Source organism: Helianthus annuus, chromosome 3 (assembly GCF_002127325.2).
Source record: "Helianthus annuus cultivar XRQ/B chromosome 3, HanXRQr2.0-SUNRISE, whole genome shotgun sequence".
NCBI lineage: Eukaryota > Viridiplantae > Streptophyta > Magnoliopsida > Asterales > Asteraceae > Helianthus > Helianthus annuus.
This window is the reverse complement of record NC_035435.2, coordinates 69781605-69803623: the sequence shown is the minus strand read 5'-3', so window position 1 is coordinate 69803623 and position 22019 is coordinate 69781605. Positions and strand designations below refer to the sequence as shown.

General features: G+C 42.8%; 2 non-coding genes across 2 annotated transcripts; both read left to right on the top strand.

Annotated features, from left to right (window-relative positions):
* Positions 1 to 1639: 1639 nt before the first annotated feature.
* Positions 1640 to 1746, top strand: LOC118490843. Its single transcript, XR_004890068.1, has one exon. It is a non-coding gene; the product is annotated as a small nucleolar RNA R71 (small nucleolar RNA).
* A 14822-nt stretch (positions 1747 to 16568) lies between these two features.
* LOC118490857 lies at positions 16569 to 16675 on the top strand. The gene has a single exon (XR_004890082.1). It is a non-coding gene; the product is annotated as a small nucleolar RNA R71 (small nucleolar RNA).
* The last annotated feature ends 5344 nt before the right edge of the window (positions 16676 to 22019 follow it).

Genomic DNA, 22019 nt, shown 5'->3' with positions numbered 1-22019 from the left:
AGGTTATATATTTTCTGAGTGGGATGCTTGGCGTCCCATGTTACACCGTCGGAGAGCAGCATCCAAGCTCGAATCAATAACCTTCATGTAGTTGACCGGGTCGTCGTCCTCTATTCTCTTCCCAACTCCGAATTTTACTTCATCATCCCCATACCTCAAGGTGAGTGTTCCGTCATTCATATCTACCACCGCTTGTGCGGTGGCAAGAAATGGTCTCCCTAGTATGAGGGGGACCTCAGTGTCTTCCTCCATATCGAGTATGACAAAGTCGGCTGGATAGACGAATCTGCTTACCTTTACCGAGACATTTTCAATGACACCTTGTGGGAATTTGACGGATCGATCAGCGAGTTGTATGCTCATTTTTGTAGGACTCGTGGTTCCCAGACCGAGTCTTTTAAACATTGATGATGGCATGAGGTTAATGCTAGCCCCAAGGTCGGCTAGGGCATTACGAACGGGGGACTCCCCTATTGAGCAGGGAATCGTGAAGCTTCCGGGATCGATTTTCTTTTGGGGAAGTTTATTGAGTACGGGGGCAGAGCATTCTTCGCCTAAATTGACTAATTGCAAATTTTCAATTTTCTTTTTATGAGTGAGGAAGTCCCTCATGAACTTAGAGTATTTGGGCATTTGGGTTAGGACCTCAATAAAAGGAATATTGACATGCAATTGCTTTAATAGACTTTCGAACTTCGCGAATTGCTCATTGGTCTTCTGACGAATTAACCTACCGGGGTACGGAACTCGAGGAGCTTTGGTAGGCTCTGGTGACGGAGGGGAGTTCTTTTCCTGCAGAGGTGTGGGTGCCGTTTCTTCTGTTGGCGGCGGCGCTTCTGCAGGCCCTACGGTGCGGTTTCGTAGCGTGATGAGGTGAACTTGTGCTTTTGGGTTTGTTTCGGTATTGCTAGGTAATGCCCCTTGCGGTCTCTCGGCAAACTTTTGAGCTATTTGATTTAATTGTTTTTCTATGTTTTGAATACTAGCTTGTTGATTTCTAAAATTTGATTCTAATTGTAGAAATCTTTCCGAGTTTTTCTTTTCAGTGTCGGAGATGAGGCGAGATACAGTATCTTCAAGCCTTTCTCGTCCACTTTGTTGTTGAGTGAAATTTTGTGACTCATTTCTTGGTTGTTGAAAGTTTGTTCGTTGGGTTTGTTGGTTACTACTATTGCCGGGTTCTCTCCAACCAAGGTTTGGGTGGTTTCGCCATCCTTGTTTGTAAGTTCCCGTTGGAGGACCCAACGGCCTAGGTCTATTATCAATGTAGTTTACCAATTCTTATTGATCGTCCGTTTCTTTCATACAACTCCAATTTTCATGTGACCCACCACACCCTTCACAAGCCATAACCGAGACTGTTTTTGTCATTTCCAGTTTTTTTTTTATTTTTGAAGAAAGGGCCTCGATTTGGGCTTGTAAAGAAGTGCTTTCATCGACCTTATGGGCGCCCGGGGCAATAGATTTATTGACTCGGGGGGTGTGCCATTGAAAATTGGTTTGAGCAATTTCCTCAATTTGGTTATATATTTCATGCGGGCGTCGATTACCTAAAAGTCCCCCGGAGCTAGAATCAAGTGTCTGCCTTGTATGTGGCAACAATCCATTATAGAAAGTGGATACTTGTTGCCATATCGCAAGGCTGTGATGTGGACACTTGCGTAATAACTCCTTGAACCTTTCCCAAGTTTCATATAAGGATTCCCCGTCCTCTTGTGAATATGTATTAATTTCAGTCATTAATTTAGCCGTTTTAGCGGGAGGGAAATACTTATATAGAAATTTTTGGGCTAGTTCATCCCAGGTGTTTACCGATCCAGCTGGGAGGGCGTTGAGCCAAGCTTTTGCTCGGTCTTTTAGTGAGAAAGGAAACATTCGGAGGCGTATGGCGTCATTTGATGCTCCGTTGATCCGAAAGGTATCACATATTTCTAAGAAATTAGTAATATGTAGTTGAGAATCCTCGTCCGCAAGCCCATGGAAGGTTGCGGAGTTTTGGAGCATTTGTATCAAATGCGGCCGAAGTTCGAAGTTATTAGCATCAACATTCGGAGCATTGATAGCGGCGTCTAAGTTACCTACGGTGGGTCGTAGATAATCCATGAGGGTACGTTGGTCCGCCATTAGAGGTGAATCACCCGAAACCTTCTCTTGGTTTTTAGCTTTTAATCTTTTTCTGAGAAAGCGTTCGGGTTCTTCTAGAGGTTCTTTTTTGTCCTTATTAGAACTGGAGCTCATACACTATGTAAGATTGGCCATTATGGCCCTGGCCCGTAAATGGACCGTCGAGTTCCAAGTCCTGCATTAAAAACAGAAAAGAATGCTGGTCAGAAGGTTCACCACGGCCCCGTGTTCAGCGAACACGGCCCGTGGTCGGAGTTACAGTGATTGTTTTCCAGATCCCAGTTACTGGAAGTTGGACACGGCCCCGTGTTGCACCGACACGGCCCCGTGGTCAGCCTTCTGTAATTTTGAAAACTAAAAACTGCCAGTAACGATGCTGGGCACGACCCGTGTCCGACCAGGCACGGCCCGTGCTGAGCTCTGCAGAAGCTGAAAAACTAAGAAAATCCTAAAAAATAAAAAAGAAAAATAAAAATATGATTAGGCCGTTGATTCCTAACTTTCTTAAAATCCTTGTGTCCCCAGAAACGGCGCCAAAAACTTGATGTGTGTCGGTGTGTATATAATTTAGATATATATTTTAAGCCCTTTTACACTTTTAGCCAAGTTTTAAATTTATAAAACACGATATTTACTAACACTAAACACACATATGGGCAAGTGCACCCATCGTGGACGTAGTATAGTGTTGGTAAGATACCGAGGTCGTCCAAGTACACAAGAGCTTTTAGTACCGGTTTATCCTCAACGTCTAATCAAATCAAAAAGTTAGAAAAATGTTTTTAAACTAAGAAAATAAAAACTAACTAAATGCTGAAAAATAAAAATAAAATAAAAATAGATAGACAAGATGAATCACTTGGATCCGACTCGTGTATTAGTATAACCTTTGATTATTTTCGCACTTTTTTTTTGGGTAAAGGGTTACCCCGGTGAATCTATTAAAAATGCAACCGCGAATAAGTACAAGTAGTGAGGATGTGTTCCACACTAGTTCATATACAGGACATGCCCCATATATGTAGAACAAATAAAAACCAAAAACCTATGACACCCCATTACCTAGTCTACTATACATCATGACACGACATCTAGTAGACAAAAAATGCAAAACACACAAACACAATTCTCAACCACCATCATCAAATATAAAGAAGCCGCAAAACAGCAGCCCCTTCAGACGAAAAGCAGACAGCCTATCCATTAAATAACTTGGAAGAAGAGGTGCTTGCCCCTGCTTTCGAAGAGGAAGAGGAAAGATGAATACCCGATGTCATAAATTTACTCGTTTCATTGTAGATTTCCTCCACCACTTCCTCATCCGATTCCTCCCTGTCACTTGACCGATTCTTCTCCACTCGACCCACAGTAGTACCTCCCTGATTACCATTATCGTCCTTTAGAATGTCAAACGGGTTAGACGTTGAAACCGGATTCTGAACCGGACTCTTTGATGACGATTTCGATTTAGGGTTGACAACTGGCCTGTAAACTGGACATCACACGCACAGTGGGGAATGGAAATGGCCGATTGCTAATAATCAAGAACGTAAACTGGCTTCTCTCTGGGCGATTCTTGGCGATTTATGACTAATCCTAGCTTCTTGTTCATCTGATCTTATTCTTGATTGATCTGGGTTAGCAATTGTGGTGTTGTCGATCCTTCTGAGTAAGGTTTCTAGACTTCTACCGTGGTTTCTAATCTTTTGAAATCAGGTTTAGGGTTTGTTCGTTTCTTATTTTCTTGCTAGGGTTTGCTGCCGATCTCGCCTAGGTTGGTTCTTGTTCGTGTTGTGCTGATTCCTTTGCGTTTTGGTGTTGTTGGCGGATTAGGGTTTCTGTTTTGCTGCTCTTTTTTCACCAAGGTTTGGTTTTCAGTTCTGGGGTTTTTGCTTCTTGTCGGCTAAACTAGGGTTTATCCGATTTCGTTTTTTAGCCATTCTTACGTCTGCATGTAACTAGTTTCTTGTGATAATGAATTCTGAACCGCCTGACATTAATAAAATTCTCGGGAAACCATCGTTGAATGCTGATGTTTATGGGAAGCCGCAATACATGGAGAATAATCCTGAATTAGGGTTGGGGGATTTAGGGTTTCGGTCATTCTCTGAAAAGATGCATGGGGATATTTTTATCTCTTCAAAAATTGATAAGCAGCCGAATCCAAAGGAATCCCGTAACAACTTGTCTTCCTTTTGGAGCAGTCTTGATGCCAAGTCAATAAACATTGATGGTAATCCGGTGATGCCAAGAAGGGGTCTCGTTCAAAATGAACCGCGAATGATTAACATCATTGATGAGCTGGAAAAGGTATCAGTTCCAGTCCACGAGCCAAGTAGTTCTGAAGATCGGAATAACAAGACGGGAGCTGTTAAGATGACTTATGCGGATAGGGTTAAGAATGTGTCGATTGTGAAGAAGGAAGTTAATTTCAGGAAGATGGATTCAGGAGAGACGAAACCTGATGCAGATGTTGTTATCCCTCGAGAGGTAATTCGTAAAGTTCAAGAGAAGTTTGTTAATGTGTTATATGGTTACTTCTTGGGAAATCGGTTGCCGTTCCCTGTTGTTGAGTACTACGCCAAAAATGTTTGGGCAAAGTTTGGGTTTGCTAAGCTTATGATGAACGCTGATGGTTTCTTTTTCTTTAAATTTGACTCTAAGGAGGGTATGACAAAAGTGTTGGAGGGTGGTCCTTGGTTGATTAGGAAGATGCCATTGTTTCTTAATGTCTGGTCCCCGTCTGTTAGTCTTAAGAAGGAAGGGATCAAGTCGGTGCCGGTTTGGGTGAAACTCCATAATGTGCCCATTGCTATTTATAGTGATGATGGTTTAAGCTTATTAGCGTCTAAGATAGGGGAACCAAAACGATTGGATGGTTATACGGCTGATATGTGCGCCGAGAACTGGGGAAGGAGTAGTTTTGCTAGGGCGTTGGTTGAAATTAATGCCGATCATGAACTAAAGGAACGCATTGTTGTTGCCATCCCAAAGCTTGATGAGGAGGGTTATATTAATGAAGTAATTAACGTGGAATATGAGTGGAAGCCTCAGAGATGCTCGATATGCTGCATGTTCGGGCATAATGATCAGACGTGTGGGAAGAATGAGAATAGGAAGAATGACACTAAGAAAGCCAAACAAGTAGTTGTGGATGACGATGGTTTTACCGTGGATAAGCGGAAGGTGGCTCGAGTAGGAGTTGTTCCAAAGAAACAAAAGCAAAAATTTATATATAGGCCGAAGCCTAATAGATTGGACCCGAGCACATCAGGTGCAAAGGACGCGAATGGTAACATGAAGAGGACGGACAATGTAAAAACTCGTAATGCCTTTGAAGCGTTATCGGATATGGATGACCAAGAGCTGAAAGATGACAATGTGGTGAACAAAAACGGAACTAAGAATACTGGGCAACAGGCAGAGAAGGACGACGAGGTGGAGGAGACTATTCAGACGGAGACAGCAAATTTTATGAAAAATGATAGTCATAAGCAGGTTTCTGAGGGGGCAAGCACTCCCGGTCAAAGCGGTTTAAATGGATAGCTTCATGGCATGGAATATAAGGGGTTTGAACCAACCCCTGAAACAAAATGAGGTTCGTGTGATGTTGTCAGAAAATAAAGTTTCAGTTTGTGCGGTCTTAGAATCCCATGTGAATGCAACCAATCTGGCTAGTGTGTGTAACAAAGTGTTTAGACGATGGAGCTGGACTTCAAACGGGAGTTTATGCCAGCGGGGTGCTAGAATTATACTTGGTTGGAATAATGAGCTGGTGGACGTCATGGTCTTAGCACAGAGTGAGCAGGTTATTCATACTCAAATTTGGTCCAAAGTTGATAGTACGAGTGTTTTCTGTTCATTTGTTTACGCGATGAATAATTACCAACAACGTCGAGGCTTGTGGGAAGATTTATGCCGTCATAGGCTTTTGTGTTTAGACAAAGCTTGGTATGTTATGGGGGACTTTAATTCAGCGTTACACGCGGATGACTCGTCGTTTGGGATGTCTAGTCAATCGATAGGTATGCGTGATTTCTATGAATGTGTTCAACGGTCGGAGCTGGTTGATGTTAAAGGGCATGGAATTCACTTCACGTGGAACCAGAAGCCGAGAGAAGGTATTGGTCTACTTAGGAAGATTGATCGAGTAATGTGCAATATGAAGGGAATGGACCTTTATCCGGATGCTTATGTGTTCTTTCATCCGTCCCGGGTTTCTGATCACACTCCGTGTATCTTGAATCTGAATACGGTGAAATCCTCTTTCAAGCCAAAGCCGTTTAAATTCGCAAACTTTATAGTTGCTAAACCTGGTTTCAAGGTTTGTGTCGAAAGGGAATGGGGAAAATCTATTGCGGGCTGTACTATGTTCTCGGTGACTAGTAAGCTGCGTAATCTGAAACCTGGGCTTAGAAAGATCCTGTTCCAACAAGGAAATCTGCATAAAAAAGTGATTCAGCTGCGCAAGGACCTAGATGAAGTTCAGAAACTGGTTGACTTGAACCCGTTCGATGTTGAGCTTAGACAAAGAGAACAACAGTGCCTTCATGAGTTTAAAGAAGCGGCCTATGACGAGGAGTGCTTCTTGAAACAAAAATCAAAGGTGGAGTGGCTCTGTGCTGGGGACTCAAATACGGCTTTCTTCCATAATTCAGTCAAGTGTAAAAATAACCGGAGCAAAATTCATTGCATTCGGGATGTGGCAGGTAATCGGTTTGAAGGTGAAGAGGCGGTGGCAGCCCTTGTAAACCATTACGCTTTGTTTTTGGGCACGGAGGATCAGGTTTCGAATATCTATAATTCAGATGTTTTCATTAATGTGGTAGACCAAAATGATGCAAATAGAATGGTGAGACAAGTTACTCGTGAAGAGGTGAAGGAGGCCATGTTCAGCATTAGTGAAACTAAAGCCCCGGGACCTGACGGGTATACATCGGCGTTCTTTAAGCATGCTTGGGAAATAGTGGGTAAAGAGATAACGGATGCGGTTTTGGAGTTTTTTGACAATGGTCAAATGCTAAAACAAGTTAATCATACTATTTTAGCTCTTATTCCAAAAGTGGAGACGCCGGACTCGGTACTAGATTACCGACCTATATCGTGCTGCAATGTGATTTATAAATGTATCAGTAAGATCATTACGGACAGATTAAAGGGCAGTTTGGACTCGCTGGTCAGCATTAATCAGTCTGCTTTCGTTCCCGGTAGGCGGATATCTGATAATATTCTTTTAACACAAGAACTAATGCACAACTATCACCTAAATAAAGGTCCTCCTAGATGTGCTTTCAAGATAGATATTCAAAAGGCATACGACACGGTGAGTTGGTCTTTCTTGGAGAGGATTCTTACTCGATTCGGTTTGCATAGGAAAATGGTGAAATGGATAATGACATGCGTTACTACGGCAACATATTCTTTGAGCATAAACGGCAACCTTCACGGGTTCTTTAAAGGGAAACGGGGTTTGCGTCAAGGGGATCCCATGTCTCCGTATTTGTTCACTCTTGTTATGGAGGTGCTTACGTTAGGTCTCCAAAAGGCTGCTAGTGCCAGCTCGTTGTTCCAATACCATGCTCAGTGTAAGAAACAAAAGATTATAAACGTATCGTTTGCTGACGATTTGTTCATATTTGTGCATGGGAATACGTTTTCGGTAAGTAAGATAAAGGCCGCTTTGGAGGAGTTCACGGGAATGTCGGGTATGGTCCCGAGCCTTGCAAAAAGCACGGTGTTTTTCTGTAATGTGCCGCAACATGTTCGACAGGAAATTCTTAACATTATGCCGTTTCAAGAAGGGTTCTTGCCTGTTCGATATTTAGGGGTGCCGTTGATTTCGTCAAAGTTGTCCGCTAGCCACTGTAGAGTCCTCGTTGACCGAATGGACAAAAAGATTAACAACTGGATGACGAAAACCCTTTCCTTTGCGGGTAGGCTTCAGCTTATCAACTCCGTTCTTTCAGCCATGCATATTTACTGGGCTTCAGTTTTTATTATTCCGGCTAGTGTCGTAAATGACCTGGAGAAACGTATGCGTCGTTTCCTATGGAATGCGGGTAATGTTGGTAAGGTTAAAGCTAAAGTTGCGTGGAACGATGTATGTCTTCCGAAACATGAGGGTGGCCTAGGCATCAGGAGAGTTGGGGATGTTAACAAAGCTCTAATCGCTAACCATATATGGAGCATTCTGGTCAAACGCAAGTCCTTATGGGTGCAATGGATCTATGATTATAAAGTTAAGGATCAGAATTTCTGGGAGATTCAATGTAGGGGTGGTATGAGTTGGGGATGGCGGAAGATTCTTTCCATTCGTAACATTGTTCGCCCTTTCATTTGGAAACTCATTCGGTCTGGTAGGCAAACGAACGCTTGGAGCGACAACTGGTGTCACTTGAGTCCTCTTAGGGCGATGATAACTCCAAGACGAATTGCAAATGCGGGTTTTAACCTCAGTTCTTCAGTTGCGGATTTACTTGACAGCAATGGCCAATGGAATTGGCCTCAAGCGTGGTATGACCTCTACCCAGTTTTGATCGGGTTGAGCATTGATATGCCTAATCCCCAGTTACGGGATCTTATGGTTTGGAGGGATTTAGAGGGCAACCAGCGTCATTTTTCATCGTCGGAGGTTTGGCAAAACATTCGCACCCGAGATTCTCCTGTGAGTTGGGCAAATATGGTCTGGTTTAGTCAGTGTATCCCACGGCATTCGTTTCACCTTTGGTTGGTCATAAAAAATAAGTTGCGAACTCAGGACCGGTTGCGTGTTTGGGAAGCGGGTAGTGAAACAAACTTACGGCTAATGTGTTGTCCTCTTTGCCAGCATGGTCGAGATTCAAGAGATCATCTCTTTTTCTCTTGTGTTTTTGCATCGCAGGTTTGGATGAATGTAAAGAATATGACTGATATGGACAATGTGAGTGGGTCGTGGGAGTCTATTTCGGAGTGGATGGCTCAGCACGCAAATTCAAGAACATTAGACCGAGTGGTATGCAAGTTGGTGGTAGCAGCTTCGGCTTATTTCATCTGGCAAGAGCGCAATAACCGGCTCTTCACCAGAACCCATTGTTCGGTTAATCAGGTTACCGAGAAGATTAAAAACACGGTCCGGCTTCGGTTGATGGATTTCAGGCTTCAAAGGCATGTGGATTACAATCGAGTTGTGACGAAGTGGCAGATCCCAGCAAGGGCGCTGAATGAAGACCCGGGTTAAGCATATCGATGGGGGGTTTTCTAGATAGATAGTTTGTAGCTGGTCGTGTTTTTGTTTCGGGTTGTTTTGTTTCTTTGGTTGTTGTGTTTGTGGGCTTTGTTTTGTCATGGTTGTCTTGGATTGTAGTGTGTGTCAGTGTTTTGGCACACCCTGTTCTTTTATTTGGTGATTTATAAAATTTACCGGGGTAACCCTTTACCCAAAAAAAACTGGCCTGTAAACTACCTTTGGCTTCTGGTTTTTCATATGAAGCCCTTGATTATTTGGTTTCTTCTTTTTGGCTCCTACCACCTGAAAATCATCTTTATCCTTCTTCTCAGTATCCCCATTCGATTTTTCCTGCGGGTTCTGAGGACACGAGTGATCCTCATGACCGAAGACACAACAAGAAGAACATCTTAACGGCTCCCAATCATACTCAATTTTAACCTCCACCTTCGAGTGATTAAGACCATCCAAGGAAGGAATTGCTACCGTAACACTCTTCTTTAACTCAACTCCTGCCTGGACTTCAATAAGCGCTCTAGCATAGCTGCTTCTTCCCCAAGATTCCGCACACATTGTAGCCGTATACGAATCTAACATTATAGGTACCCCAATCTTAGAAGCAAGTAAACTGAGCCCATCCTCAGTAAATGCCGCTAACGGCACATCATGCATCTTGACCCAAACTGGAATCGCTTTTAAATCCTCTTTTACCAACTTGATAGAGGCTGACCATTCTTTCAAAATAATTGGAACGTTTCTAATCATCCACGGCCCATCCTCTAACATTTGATCCATCCCTTCTTTCGTTGTGAACTTAAAAAAGAAGAACCCATGAGCATTCATCATAATTCTTGACAATCCATACTTTGCCCAATTGTTCTTTGCATAGAAATCAACAACAGGAAAAGCCAGCCGTTTACCCAGAAAATAACCATACAAGGTATTCGCATACCTGTCAGAGACTTGTTTAACTGAAGATAGAGGAATGACAACATCAGCTCCATCAACAGCCTCATTCGATTCCAGTACCCTAAAGTTCACCTTCACTTTCTCTTTAGTATCCTTCACAATATTCGCAAATGAAAGCTGAACCGGAGAGCCAGAACCTGTTTGTTTTTGTTTATCAGCCGCAGAAAAAACTCCAACAAGGTCTGAATTTGGCGTAAACCTGCTAGGGTACTCCCAAAAATTATCAGCCTTTCCACCATCCCGATTTTCAAACCAAACCGGAACTGTTACCTTGGTGAGCTCATCGATGATGTTTGTAGCCTTAGGGTCACTTTGTGTTGGACTCGTTACACCACGCTTAGGCCGGAACGTGTTCCCATCTACTTCAATGAAACGTGCAGCAATTTCATCAAAAGACAAAGACGGCTTTCCATGAGTAGCCTGATGGTTTCCAGCAGAACTGTTAGCATGATCAACTTTAGTAAACATATCATCGGTTTTACCTTCAACCATGGATACCCTAAACTGAATACGATCAGATTCTGAAGAACCCTAGCAGCCGTCACCCGAAAATCGTACAAGAACAACCACCAATCAGATGTAACACACCTGATTAACCTATAATATAATATGTATGACGGCTGGAAGAGAAAAACCCTAGCAGCCGTAAAAGACAACCTCGATCAGTGGAATAGAGAATCAGACAAAGAAATTTATGAATCCTCGTAAACACAAACTGTCTTTGTCAGCAAGAAAAAAACCTTAGCAGCCGTAATCAATAACCTCGATCAAAGGAACAAGAATCAGACAAAGTAAATGAATGTAGCCTCGTAAATCACACTCTGTCTTTGTCAGCCCCACTAGGATACGGAACCCTAATCAAAAGTTTAAAGAAACAGCCGCTTACTTCAAACAAAAAAACGGATCCCAAGAAAGCAAAACCCTAATCTGACTTCACATGATTAGAACTAACGAACGATTAATGATAAACGAATTCCTTTGATACGAACCAAGATCAGGATCGTCTAGGGTTTGTCAAATCGCCAAAATCGCCCACATCATTTTGGTAGATTGATGACCTCTTATTATTTTCGCACTTTTGCACTTGTTTAAGAGATTATCTTAGTTATTGTAGTAGGCCCCTCTTTTGAAGGCGACGTTACCCTCAACCCAGTAGTTTGAGTCAGCAAGGATACAATCCTAAAGGGTTGGATTATTGGAAGATAATGAATTAAGTTATTAATGCAAATTGTGGTAGGCCCCGCTTTTGGCGGTGACGTTACCCTCGGCTAAGTAGTCTGAGTCAGCAGGGATACAGTCCTAAATAGCCGGGTTATAGTATTAATAGTAGTTAACTTATGAGGGGGTCAAAGAGTTTGGATCCCCGCCATCCAATACCTATGGGAATTGAAGGAGATCCTACAAAATTTGACCCAGATCCCTTGCAGGACCTCTAAACGCTGAACAAGGGCAAGACCCTTACCAAACCGTTCCCTTAACCCCCGACCAGGTAGCCAACATACCTCCATATAGACCGTGGAGATATGAATGGTGAAAATCTTTTATTTTATATAGACAGTAAGATAATGCCAAGACACCACGGACAAACGATAAGGAAAGATCACCTTCAACATAAGCAACTAGTTATTAAAGTCATTAATACAAAACCAAATAAAAAGTGCAAAAGATTAAAAATAAAAAGTATTATACTAAACACTTGTCTTCACCAAGTGATGTAAGAGACTTAGGCAAACATGGCCTTGATTGTCAAGAACTCTTACTATCAATCTTGGATCCCAAGACGACTCACACACTCTATGATGGACAATGGATGATGGTGGTGGATGATGGTGTTATGGTGGTGGTGGGTGGTGGATGAAGTGTGAGAGAGGTGGTGTGCCAAGGGATGAGTTGGAATGAAACCAAGCACTCCTATTTATAGGCTGAACAGAAGGCTGGGCACGGCCCCGTGTCCGCTGGACACGCCCCCGTGCCCGTCTGACACTCTCTCTCTTCATTAATTGTAATTCGCAATTACAATTAATGCGCCTGCTGTACTTTCGCCACGCCCCCGTGCTCACTGGACACGGCCCCGTGGTGGGCAATAGAAGCTTCTACATGTTTGTCTTTTCTGCTGCTTCTTGGGCACGGCCCCGTGCTGGCTGAGCACGGGGCGTGTTCAGGCTTCTGTTTTCTCTCTTCTTTGCTTGGGAGGATGCCGTTGAGGGTTCGGGCAGTCTACTTTTATTCCTTTTCTTGTATTTATGTTAGAATCAGCTGTCTTTTTGTTTCTTTTGTGAATTTGAGCTCATTTCATCCTGAAAATACAAAAGGAAGACAAAAACACTCTTTTTCAAACATTAATACTTAAAAAGGGTTAGTTTTATGCCTTATTTGATGTAATTTATATGTTGCATTTTACACACATCAAATACCCCCACACTTGAACTTTTGCTTGTCCTTAAGCAAAACTCTTTAAATGTGGCTTACACTCCCAAATGGAATGGGTAGAAGAGAAGCTTTTTGGCTTGTCATAGAGTGTCGGGAATCCAAGATCTTTTTGGGTTTTATTTTTATTTATTTACAATCCTATTCGTTATGATTTATTTAGAACGTTTCATAGGACAAATTACTTATTTGGGCATAACATGCCATTTTAAAATTTCATTTATATACAAGTTCCCATACCTCACGGGAGAAATCACTCAACACTCGGCCGAAGGTGTATTTTTTTTTTTTTTTGTGAATCACTCGAGAGCGGCATGGAACTTACGCCTTCCATAGGCTTGCCAAGCAATCAATCCTCCTCCTTTTTAACTTTATACCTTTGTAAATATCAAGAGGACTTTTTGGGTGAAGGGTTAGGCTTGGGCTAAAGGTGGGTGGTTGGGTTAGTGGTTAGTAAAAGGGCGAAAAGCGTAAAAAGCGTCGGTTTCCGTAACACATTTTGTTTTTAGTGACTTTTATTTTGAAGTATTTCTCCAAACAAGCTTTTGTTTGCATAGCTTTGTTTGTTTTTAACTTCATCATCATTTTTTTTTCAGTCACATAAAAGAACGAGCTTGCGAAAAACCGAGCTTTTACAAAAATAAAGGGTGAAAAATAAAAAGGGTTTTTTGGTGGGTGAAAAGGGTTTAGGGTAAAGAAACGAAAGGTTTAGGCTCAAAGGGGTTAACTAGGGGGATTTTGGGTAGGTGGTAAAAAAAATGAAAAATAATGGTGTAGAAAGAAAAATGGTTAGTCCTAATGCCTCCATCATTTACTTACTTGGGTTTAAGTTGGTAAGGACCGGGAATGAATCGTCGTGGCAAGTTCTAGAGTTGTAAGAACCAAGCGGCTATTCACACAAGAAACGAAAAATGAGCATTTAGTCTAAAGATGTAAATTTGTATGCTCTATAAAGGCTCAAATCTCACTTTTGTGGGAATGGGTTTTTAATGTGATCAAGTATATATAATCAAATTTTAACTAGACTTGTTATGCCGTTTCATAATTTTCTTATGTTGGTTCTTGTTATCACGACGCTCTCGGTTGTAAATTTTATAAAAATATAAACTTATTAATCTTGGGATTCCTAACTTAAACTTTAGACAAGTAAAAAGAAAAAATGAAGAATTTTTTGAAAAAATTTGGGGTGTTTAACGGTTCCAATAGAGTTTTGTGTAAGGCTTGTTGTTAGGACTTACAAAATTTCAAAGTGTTAGCTCCCCCCCCCCCCACACTTAAATTACACATTGTCCTCAATGTGTCCCAAAAATAAATTTTTAGGTTGATTGGATGTGTAATGTGGTGTTAAAAAGCAAAGATTTATGTTACTGGCAATCTGGACACGGCCCCGTGTTCAGGTGCCAGTAACAGAAATTAAAGAAATGAGACAGAAGCCTGGACACGGGGGCGTGTCTGGTGAACACGGCCCGTGTCCAGTTACCTGAACTGGGCGTTTTTCTGCGGGTGGTTCAGCACGGGGCCGTGTTGGTTGAGCACGGCCCATGTTGAGCCTTCTGTAATGGAGATTTGTGTCGGGTTGCTTCGTTCTTTGTGCATGGGGCCATTTTTCTCGTTCCCTTTTCATCCATTATCACCACGAGTGTGTTTTATTCCTGCAAATTAAAACTAAAAGATTAAACTAAACTAAGGATAGTTCCGTGGAATGCCTCCGTGGTGCGCCACGTTTATAAGGGTCCTTGGCTAGACCCAATGTGAGGTTATATATTTTCTGAGTGGGATGCTTGGCGTCCCATGTTACACCGTCGGAGAGCAGCATCCAAGCTCGAATCAATAACCTTCATGTAGTTGACCGGGTTGTCGTCCTCTATTCTCTTCCCAACTCCGAATTTTACTTCATCATCCCCATACCTCAAGGTGAGTGTTCCGTCATTCATATCTACCACCGCTTGTGCGGTGGCAAGAAATGGTCTCCCTAGTATGAGGGGGACCTCGGTGTCTTCCTCCATATCGAGTGTGACAAAGTCGGCTGGATAGACGAAACTGCTTACCTTTACAGAGACATTTTCAATGACACCTTGTGGGAATTTGACGAATCGATCAGCGAGTTGTATGCTCATTTTTGTAGGACTCGTGGTTCCCAGACCGAGTCTTTTAAACATTGATGATGGCATGAGGTTAATGCTAGCCCCAAGGTCGGCTAGGGCATTACGAACGGGGGACTCCCCTATTGAGCAGGGAATCGTGAAGCTTCCGCGATCGATTTTCTTTTGGGGAAGTTTATTGAGTACGGGGGCAGAGCATTCTTCGCCTAAATTGACTAATTGCAAATTTTCAATTTTCTTTTTATGAGTGAGGAAGTCCCTCATGAACTTAGAGTATTTGGGCATTTGGGTTAGGACCTCAATAAAAGGAATATTGACATGCAATTGCTTTAATAGACTTTCAAACTTCGCGAATTGCTCATTGGTCTTCTGACGAATTAACCTACCGGGGTACGGAACTCGAGTAGCTTTGGTAGGCTCTGGTGACGGAGGGGAGTTCTTTTCCTGCAGAGGTGTGGGTGTCGTTTCTTCTGTTGGCGGCGGCGCTTCTGCAGGCCCTACGGTGCGGTTTCGTAGCGTGATGAGGTGAACTTGTGCTTTTGGGTTTGTTTCGGTATTGCTAGGTAATGCGTCTTGCGGTCTCTCGGCAAAATTTTGAGCTATTTGATTTAATTGTTTTTCTATGTTTTGAATACTAGCTTGTTGATTTCTAAAGTTTGATTCTAAGGGGGTGTTTGGGGTTGAGTTTTGAAAATAGATTATGCGTTTTGAATAATCAGAATCAGATAATTAGCTGTAACAAAACGTGCTGCAGAAAGATAGTGTTTGGATTTGATTATGTTGTTTGATATCACAATAATCAAATAATCAACATTGTTTGGATTTGATTATGTTGTTTGATATCACTATAATCAGATAATCAACTATTTGAGTGTTTGGCAAGTATATATATTTAAAGAAAATAAATAAACGAAAACGTAAAAAATCAGTTTTTGGATTATCACGTTTTCCTGCAGCAAGGGGTGACCTATTTATGGATTATCACGTTTTGAACTCTACAAAACGTAAAAAATCACTTTTTATTAATTTTTTACCAAACACTCAAAATAGATTTTTTGCGATTTCAAAACACAATAATCAAATAATCAGGTTGAAAACGCAATCCCAAACACCCCCTAATTGTAGAAATCTTTCCGAGTTTTTCTTTTCAGTATCGGAGATGAGGCGAGATACAGTATCTTCAAGCCTTTCTCGTCCACTTTGTTGTTGAGTGAAATTTTGTGACTCATTTCTTGGTTGTTGAAAGTTTGTTCGTTGGGTTTGTTGGTTACTACTATTGCCGGGTTCTCTCCAACCAAGGTTTGGGTGGTTTCGCCATCCTTGGTTGTAAGTTCCCGTTGGAGGACCCGACGGCCTAGGTCTATTATCAATGTAGTTTACCAATTCTTGTTGATCGTCCGTTTCTTTCATACAACTCCAATTTTCATGTGACCCACCACACCCTTCACAAGCCATAACCGAGACTGTTTTTGTCATTTCCATTTTTTTTTATTTTTGAAGAAAGGGCCTCGATTTGGGCTTGTAAAGAAGTGCTTTCATCGACCTTATGGGCGCCCGGGGCAATAGATTTATTGCCTCGGGGGGTGTGCTATTGAAAATTGGTTTGAGCAATTTCCTCAATTTGGTTATATATTTCATGCGGGCGTCGATTACCTAAAAGTCCCCCGGAGCTAGAATCAAGTGTCTGCCTTGTATGTGGCAACAATCCATTATAGAAAGTGGATACTTGTTGCCATATCGCAAGGCCGTGATGTGGACACTTGCGTAATAACTCCTTGAACCTTTCCCAAGTTTCATATAAGGATTCCCCGTCCTCTTGTGAATATGTATTAATTTCAGTCATTAATTTAGCCGTTTTAGCGGGAGGGAAATACTTATATAGAAATTTTGGGCTAGTTCATCCCAGGTGTTTACCGATCCAGCTGGGAGGGCGTTGAGCCAAGCTTTTGCTCGGTCTTTTAGTGAGAAAGGAAACATTCGGAGGCGGATGGCGTCATTTGATGCTCCGTTGATCCGAAAGGTATCACATATTTCTAAGAAATTAGTAATATGTAGATGAGGATCCTCGTCCGCAAGCCCATGGAAGGTTGCGGAGTTTTGGAGCATTTGTATCAAATGCGGCCGAAGTTCGAAGTTATTAGCTTCAACATTCGGAGCATTGATAGCGGTGCCTAAGTTACCTACGGTGGGTCGTAGATAATCCATGAGGGTACGTTGGTCCGCCATTAGAGGTGAATCACCCGAAACCTTCTCTTGGTTTTTAGCTTTTAATCTTTTTCTGAGAAAGCGTTCGGGTTCTTCTAGAGGTTCTTTTTTGTCCTTATTAGAACTGGAGCTCATACACTATGTAAGATTGGCCTTTATGGCCCTGGCCCGTAAATGGACCGTCGGGTTCCAAGTCCTGCAATAAAAACAGAAAAGAATGCTGGTCAGAAGGTTCACCACGGCCCCGTGTTCAGCGAACACGGCTCGTGGTCGGAGTTACAGTGATTGTTTTCCAGATCCCGGTTACTGGAAGTTGGACACGGCCCCGTGTTGCACCGACACGGCCCCGTGGTCAGCCTTCTGTAACTTGGAAAACTAAAAACTGCCAGTAACGATGCTGGGCACGGCCCGTGTCCGACCAGGCACGACCCGTGCTGAGCTCTGCAGAAGCTGAAAAACTAAGAAAATCCTAAAAAATAAAAAAGAAAAATAAAAATATGATTAGGCCGTTGATTCCTAACTTTCTTAAAATCCTTGTGTCCCCGGAAACGGCGCCAAAAACTTGATGTGTGTCGGTGTGTATATAACTTAGATATATATTTTAAGCCCTTTTACACTTTTAGCCAAGTTTTAAATTTATAAAACACGATATTTACTAACACCAAACACACATATGGGCAAGTGCACCCATCGTGGACGTAGTATAGTGTTGGTAAGATACCGAGGTCGTCCAAGGACACAAGAGCTTTTAGTACCGGTTTATCCTCAACGTCTAATCAAATCAAAAAGTTAGAAAAATGTTTTTAAACTAAGAAAATAAAAACTAACTAAATGCTGAAAAATAAAAATAAAATAAAAACAGATAGACAAGATGAATCACTTGGATCCGACTCGTGTATTAGTATAACCTTTGATTATTTTCGCACTTTTGCACTTGTTTAAGAGATTATCTTAGTTATTGTAGTAGGCCCCTCTTTTGAAGGCGACGTTACCCTCAACCCAGTAGTTTGAGTCAGCAAGGATACAATCCTAAAGGGTTGGATTATTGGAAGATAATGAATTAAGTTATTAATGCAAATTGTGGTAGGCCCCGCTTTTGGCGGTGATGTTACCCTCGGCTAAGTAGTCTGAGTCAGCAGGGATACAGTCCTAAATAGCCGGGTTATAGTATTAATAGTAGTTAACTTATGAGGGGGTCAAAGAGATTGGATCCCCGCCATCCAATACCTATGGGCATTGAAGGAGATCCTACTAAATTTGACCCAGGTCCCTTGCAGGACCTCTAAACGCTGAACAAGGGCAAGACCCTTAAGAAACCGTTCCCTTAACCCCCGACCAGGTAGCCGACATACCTCCATATAGACCGTGGAGATATGAATGGTGAAAATCTTTTATTTTATATACACAGTAATATAATGCCAAGACACCACGGACAAACGATAAGGAAAGATCACCTTCAACATAAGCAACTAGTTATTAAAGTCATTAATACAAAACCAAATAAAAAGTGCAAAAGATTAAAAATAAAAAGTATTATACTAAACACTTGTCTTCACCAAGTGATGTAAGAGACTTAGGCAAACAGGGCCTTGATTGTCAAGAACTCTTACTATCAATCTTGGATCACGAGACGACTCACACACTCTACGACGGACAATGGATGATGGTGGTGGATGATGGTGTTATGGTGGTGGTGGGTGGTGGATGAAGTGTGAGAGAGGTGGTGTGCCAAGGGATGAGTTGGAATGAAACCAAGCACTCCTATTTATAGGCTGAACAGAAGGCTGGGCACGGCCCCGTGTCCGCTGGATACGCCCCTGTGCCCGTCTGACACTCTCTCTCTTCATTAATTGTAATTCGCAATTATAATTAATGCGCCTGCTGTACTTTCGCCACGCCCCCGTGCTCACTGGACACGGCCCCGTGGTGGGCAATAGAAGCTTCTACAGGTTTGTCTTTTCTGCTGCTTCTTGGGCACGGCCCCGTGCTGGCTGAGCATGGGGCGTGTTCAGGCTTCTATTTTCTCTTCTTTGCTTGGGAGGATGCCGTTGAGGGTTCGGGCAGTCTACTTTTATTTCTTTTCTTGTATTTATGTTAAAATTAGCTGTCTTTTTGCTTCTTTTGTGAATTTGAGCTCATTTCATCCTGAAAATACAAAAGGAAGACAAAAACACTCTTTTTCCAACATTAGTACTTAAAAAGGGTTAGTTTTATGCCTTATTTGATGTAATTTATATGTTGCATTTTACACACATCAACGCATGTTCAATTCCTTCTGCTTGAAGATATGCTCGAGACTCCTGTGATCGGTGTAAATAGTGCACTTGGTACCGTACAGGTAGTGTCGCCATATCTTAAGTGCGAAAACAACAGCTCCCAGCTCTAAATCGTGCGTCGTGTAATTTCGTTCATGAACTTTAAGTTGCCGCGAAGCGTAGGCAATGACTTTATCCCTTTGCATCAATACACAACCAAGACCCTGAATTGACGCGTCGCAATAGACCACAAAATCATCCGTGCCCTCTGGCAATGAGAGAATAGGTGCGCTGCATAGCCTATCCTTTAGGTACTGAAAAGCCGTTTCTTGTGTATTACCCCAACGATAGGTAACACCTTTCTGTGTCAACAAAGTAAGCGGCTGTGCGATCTTGGAGAAGTCTTTGATGAACCGTCTGTAATAACCCGCCAAACCCAAGAATTGGCGTATTTCCGTTGGTGTACGCGGTGCAGGCCAGTTCCTGATCGAATCTATCTTGGATGGATCGACATGAATCCCATCCTTGTTTACCACATGGCCTAGGAAGTGGACTTCACGAAGCCAGAAGTCGCATTTTGAAAACTTGGCGTACAGTTGTTCCTTTCGAAGAGTTCCAAGATAAGTCGTAGATGCTGCTCGTGTTCCTCCTGACTCTTGGAGTAGATCAGAATGTCGTCAATGAAAACAATCACGAACTTGTCTAAATAAGGCTTGCACACCCTGTTCATAAGATCCATGAAGACTGCCGGTGCGTTCGTTAGCCCGAATGGCATGACTAGAAACTCGTAGTGGCCGTAGCGAGTTCTGAAAGCTGTTTTGGAGACGTCCTCATCCCGGACTCTCAGCTGATGGTAACCTGACCTCAGATCAATCTTGGAGTAATAGCTCGACCCTTGCAACTGGTCGAATAAGTCGTCAATACGAGGAAGAGGATAGCGGTTCTTCACTGTAACCTTGTTCAGTTCGCGGTAATCGATGCACATCCTGAATATACCGTCTTTCTTTTTCACGAATAACACTGGAGCTCCCCAAGGCGAAGAGCTAGGACGAATAAAGCCCTTATCCAAGAGCTCTTGCAGTTGCTTTGACAGTTCCTCCAGTTCAGTTGGAGCTAAACGATACGGTGCGCGGGCTATTGGTGCTGCTCCTGGAGCTAGCTCGACTTGAAACTCGACCTGGCGATGAGGCGGTAGACCAGGTAAATCTTCAGGAAACACTTGAGGAAATTCGCGTACAACTGGGATATCCTCTATTCTTTTCTCTTTCGTTGATGCATCAGTAACTAGTGCCAAAATGGCAGTGTGACCCTTTCGCAAACATTTCTGAGCCTTCAGGAAGGAGATGATGCCAACCACAGCACCACTCTTGTCGCCTTGAACCTCGAGAGGTTCTTTACCAGAACGAGGAATACGAATGATCTTCTCCTTACATAGGATCTCTGCTTGCTGCTTGGATAACCAATCCATACCAATGACAATGTCAAAACTACCCAGAACTATAGGAATGAGGTCGATGGTGAAAGTCTGACCAGCGAGGTTACAACCCTGAACTATGTGTGTGGCCTCTAGACTCTTACCATTCGCTAACTCTACGACATGTTTGGTGTTTAGGGGGAGTTGGTACACGTTTTAACATTTGGCTAACTTTCAAGGACACATAACTTGTATCCGCACCCGAATCAAACAATACAGTAACATAAAAGTCGTCAAGAAGAAACTTACCCATAACTACGTTGGGATCGTTCCTGGCATCACCCTGCCCCAGCACAAATGCTCGACCCCTAGCACCGTTGTTCCCATCATTGTTGTTTCCCCCGTTGTTGTTGTTCCCATTGCCCTGGTTATTGTTGTTGTTGTTGTTGTTCTGGTTTCGGTTTAACTGGGGGCAGTGTCTTTTGAAGTGACCTTCAGCGCCACAATGAAAACATCCCTTGTTGCCCTGTTGCTGATTCTGCTGTGCTTGCTGCTGCTGCTGCTGCTGATTCTGATTCGCAGGCCGTGGGCTCCTACAATCCTTGGCCTCATGACCCATCTTGAGGCACCTCTGACAACGTCCCTTGTTACACTGACCACTGTGGTGTCTCTTACAGTTGTTAAACCTTGGGAGGTTCCCTCGATATCCGCCCTGCCTGTGACTGCCCGAAGATTGCTGACTAGGGCTATGATAGTTGTCAGTCTTCCGTTGCTGAACTTGAGACTGAACTGAAGCTGACCCCTTGCTGGAATCCCCCTCCCATTTCCTCTTGTTGTCACTGGGAGTAGCAGGAGTAGCAGAAGTGGTAACGGTAGCAGTAGCGCTGATACGTTTAGGCAGCTTGTTCTGTTCCACTGCCTGATCCGTGAGGCGATGAGCAAGGCGTTGAATAGCCTGGATATTGTCAAGATTAGCCGATGTCACATGGCTCTGAATTTCTGGTGCCAACCCTTTGAGATACAGCTCAATACGTCTAATAGGAGGGTCCACCATAGTTGGACACAGAACGGCCAGCTCGTTTGACCTTTTAGTATAAGCCTCAATTTCTGACCCAGTCATCTTCAAATGAAAGAACTCCACTTCTAAGTTGTGGATGTCGTCGCGTGTGCAGTATTCCCGTTTAATCAGTTCCTTGAAATCATTCCAGGGAGTGGCGTTAGCAGCTGCCAATCCCAAAAGTTGGACTTGCGCATTCCACCAAGTTTAATCCCTTCTAAAGTACCAGTGGCGTATTTTACCCTGCGAGCCTCAGGGCATT